We start from the raw sequence: 4,887 nt of genomic DNA, 5'->3' as shown, positions 1-4,887 counted from the left end.
CTTCATTTTTTAAATTACTTGACTTATGAGTAATTTTTTAGTTTAGGTAGTTGAAGGATTTATTGTGAAACAATGTACATTCGAAATTTGTTTGTTAAAATTGTAAAGCTAGTTTAGCAATAATCAGAGCCCCTCCACCATTTTTAACTATAAATGGTGTTTTTCGATTGGCTTAGGTTTTGATTCAATTCTGTTAGAAAACAATATTACAAGCAGAAAAAATACTAAAATGTGAAGAATATGTACCGGGTTTTACAAAATATTTCAACTGTTGGAAATTATTTCTTATGTTTGTGGATTATCATTGTTTTACAATAGGTTTTCAATTACAAATTGCATGAACTGAACTAAGTGAATTACCAATAGCTTCTTTTCTTGTTGGACACAGTATTGGATAAAGTAAATAATTGAACATACAAATAAATTCTTTTTGTGTTGGACACAGTAACTAATTGAATTTATTGATCAATTCTTTTTGCATTAGACACAGTATTGAACAAAGTAAATAATCGAATATACTAATAAACTCTTTTTGTGTTGGCCACAGTAACTAATTTAATATACTAATAGCTTTTTTTTTGTTGGTCACAGTATTGGACAAAGTAAGTATTTGAATAAACTAATAAATTCTTTTTGTGTTGGACATAGTATTGGACGCAATAATTAAATGAATATACTAATAGCTTTCTTGTGTTGTAGATAAATAAATTATTTTAAGCTTGTGCAGAAAAAGAAATGTCTAAATTATCAACCATTTTGTTATTTATCCATTGTTATAACTTATAATTATGAATACTTTATTAGAAATTTTGGAGTGAGTTGCACCTTAATATCGTTAAATTTTTCGTAACCTTAATATAGCGCTAAAGCAAACCTTAATTACAGTATTTTTTAAACTTATTAAACGTTACTGTGGTCTGACTGAAATGGAAACATGGTTCAATTTAGCACTTTATTAAAATTGTGGCAAATTTTCCCCCGCATGGCTAAATGTGTTAATTTTATAAGGTTAAATTGATTTTCCTAAGAGTGTAAAATAGATTAAACGGCAAATCTGTTTCTTCCGTCTTTAAAAAAAGTGAACTATTTTGAAAATATTATTTATGAAAAAAATATCTGACTGTGTGTGGTGCGTCCTTTTTTAGATCTCGTATTAATAATACTTTCTTTCAATTAATCTCATAAATTCTTAATTCATCATCTTGTATTCTTTTCAATTTAATTTTTATCGTAATGTCTTTGAAATTTGATGGAACTTTTTTTTCAAAACTTTAGTAATCGAATTATGAGTACATACATTTTCTAAAATAATTTTATATATTTTTAGAGCTATATTCTGTTGTTTTTATATTTCATGAATTTTCTTAATTTTACACTGTAAAACAATATCTAAAGTTTTCAAGTTCTAGCGTTAGTTTTGTATTATTTAGCCCTTAAGTTTAGCCTTTTTGTGTTATTAAAGTTTTGAAAGTTTTCTTCTTTCATTCGCGAGAATCAAATAAATTTTTTATTTATAACTTTTTCTGGTTGAAAAATAATTTATTTTACATGAATGTTCAAATTTGGAGTGAGCAAACGTTGATCCCTATCGATTGAACAAATTACTTATAAATATAATAATTAATTATTTTTTTACGGTTTCTTTTCTTCTATAGTAGCTAATTCAGTAAAATACAAAAAAAATATTATTGAAATATTTAATAAACTAATACATCCTTTGGTAAAATTTGGATGATCTGTGTTGAAATTTAAAAACTAATTCTTTCGCAAATCATATACACGAATAGGGGAAATAAATGAAATTAATATTGAATATTTTCTTTGGCTCTTATTTGAAAGCCTAAAGTTTTAGCCAACAAGACTAATGCATGTTTATAGGAGGGAGTTGAGGTCTGTGTTCCCGATATTAAGATACACCCATGCGAAGAAGGTTATGGGACCTTTCAATAAAAGAGAGAGCATGTTACAGCTAAAGCTCGAAAGCAAATGATATGCACATTACCTAGCTTACCTGGCTGCACATTAACTAGGATGATTTTGTGCAGAAAGACAATTAGACAATGCCAACCTTCATGTATTAAAAGATACCTCAAGATTGAATCAAGTTAGCATGTCTTATATACTAGTGAATTGATATTTAATAATCTTAGTGGTAGTTACGTCACAATACTCCCCCCACCAGAATTTTATCAGGGATAGAATTCAATTAGCGGATACCACTAAATGCTGCATTTGTGAAGGACCAGGAGAGCTGGATTGAGGTCACCGGGTTTTGAGCTTTAGCCTTGAGAGCTATATTAAGTTCATGATTATGCGTGTGATCACTCATGTGTTGCTATTAGCAGTCGAGTGTGTGCAGAAACCAGTTGTGTGTAAATGAGACTGAGAAGCAACAGCGTGAGGAGGACAATGGCGCAGTTACAATTAGCAAGTCTACTATTCAATGTGGACCATCCAACGAAGTAGGCGAAGAAAGACAATTAGACAATGCCAACCTTCACCTATGAAAAGGTACCTCAAGATTGAATCAAGTGAGCATGTCTTATATACTCTTAAATTGATGTTTAATAATCATAGTGGTAGTTACGCCACAATATGTTAAGGAGCGGAATCAAATGCTTTCCGTATTTACTTATATGATGTCTGCTTTATCAGTCTTCGTATCGTCGAAGCTCAAAATTTTCCTTTTCTCATTCTTTAAGCTAATTTGTTGATTTTTTGATTGATTCTTGTAAAAATATATAAATGACAATTTGAAGGTTGGTTAGAAAATTTAAGAAATTAAACAATTTTTTGGCACCTTAACGGATCCCCCCCTCCCTAGTTAATCTGCACATTGACTAGATAATCTTCAGAATAACCGATTTCAATAATTTAATGGCAACACATATGTCCTAACAAAATCATATTTAACGGATCACTCTAGTTAACTGATTACAGAATAACTGAATTCTATAATTTAGCAGTAACACATATGTCCCAACAAAATCATATTTAATGGATCACTCTAGTTAATCTGCAGAATAACTGATTTCAATAATTTAGCGGCAACACATATGTCCCAACAAAATTATATTTAATGGATCACTCTAGTTAATCTGCAGAATAACAAATTTCTATAATTTAGAGGTAACACATATGTCCCAACAAAATCACGGGGGCTATTTTCTCTATAGATTATTCAATACTAACTCATGCTTTATACTTAATGAAAAAAAAAATTATGTTTTTTAATGAAAACAAACTTTTGCTTTCGATCAAAATTACTTCTTGCGTGAATTTCAGATCATACTGTATTTTTCCATTAGTAAAATTTTTGATGAAAATGATGTTTATGTTTCTCAAGCTTCTCCAAAATCAATTTCAAACAGGATTTCAAAATATCAACGTAAATGTTCAAAAATAATAAACATATATAAATTTGATAAACAAACCGAAGTCGTTGAGTCAGCAAGGCGTGATAAATTTTGGAAGCAAAAGTTCGGTTATGGATGGCTTCGTGGGAAATGAATCAGAGCATTAAAGATGAGATGGAACGGAAGATGTAAAAAAAATTAGCGTTCGGAAATAAGCGTCTTAAATTGAGTTAAGTAACTAGGTGAGGAAAATGCTTGTTTAAATAGTTGGTGTTCACAGTTCTATCACCTATTATTTAAGATTTATTTGCAGGATTAAATCTTCAAATGGGTTTTCGACCAAGCCCTGAGCAGCAATAAATTTTTGTGCAGTTTTTTCTTTAAAAAACTATTATCCAGTTTGCTTGTAGTTTCAAACAAGCTTCAGGAAGAAAAAGAAATTACTGCCCGTTTAAAAAAAAATGTTTTAAACTTGAAAGAAGATTAATGCCAGAAAGTATGCTTTTCACCATGTTAAATTATTATGAGGAAAAGCTAAAAAAACATTTTTTTTTTGCTCTTAGAATATCTTCAAAACAAGCTACAAGGCGTGGAAAACAACTTAAGATTTATTAATATCTTAAGTACACTAAATGACTTCATGTTAAATGTAGTTATTGTTTATTCACTTCAAGTGTTTAACTGTTTTTTTTAAATATTTTTCATTAAACTTCTTAGTTAAATATTGTTTATTTATTTTATTTGTTTTTAAAATTTATTTTTATTCTAAACTTGCCTTCCTTTCCATCATTACAAACTTTTTGTGCATAGAATTCTTTTAGTTTATAAAGTAATCTATCAATTTATTTTGCTTTTATTAAACTATAAATACTGTAATTACTGTTGCTTATTAATTTCGTTTTTTCTACTCGCTTATATCAATTTGATTTCACATCTGTGAGAAAAAACAAGCTTAGAATCGATCATTTTGCGATAAGTTAGATCACTTAAATTTCGATTGGAGCTCTGTACCTGAGAACAAAGCATGTCTTATTGTGTTGTGTTATCTATTACCTAAGGTCAAAGTTAACTGGTAATTTTTTTTAAAAGCGAAAATCATTAATGTTGAAATATTTCAGCTATTTCTTCTTTTGTTCTGACTATTTCTTTCTGCAAGTTAGTAAATGTAGCTTAAAACTAAAGCTTGGTGGTGGCTTTTTTTTTTTAACCTTTCTAGCTGAAAGGACTTCAAAGAAATCCCTTAAACAAATACAAATGGTAATGCTAGTTTGATTTCATGAAAAATTTAACAGAAAACGCTTACCTTTGTATTCTTTATTGATACAAATTCAAAATTTATACATTTTATTCTAAATAAAAATAGTTAAAAGCTTGTTTTCTTTTGGAGTATGTAATAGTATCTTTTTCAAATTTTCTTTTTATCGCAGAGTAACATACATTTGCAAGCTAATAAGCAGATATTGAACATTACCGGAAAATTTATTTTTTTTGGTGAGAAATCTTAATGATGCAGTTAATTCTCTCTTTAAGC

Source organism: Parasteatoda tepidariorum, chromosome 2 (genome assembly GCF_043381705.1).
Source record: "Parasteatoda tepidariorum isolate YZ-2023 chromosome 2, CAS_Ptep_4.0, whole genome shotgun sequence".
Taxonomy (NCBI): Eukaryota; Metazoa; Arthropoda; class Arachnida; order Araneae; family Theridiidae; genus Parasteatoda; species Parasteatoda tepidariorum.
Note: the sequence above shows the minus strand (reverse complement) of the source record.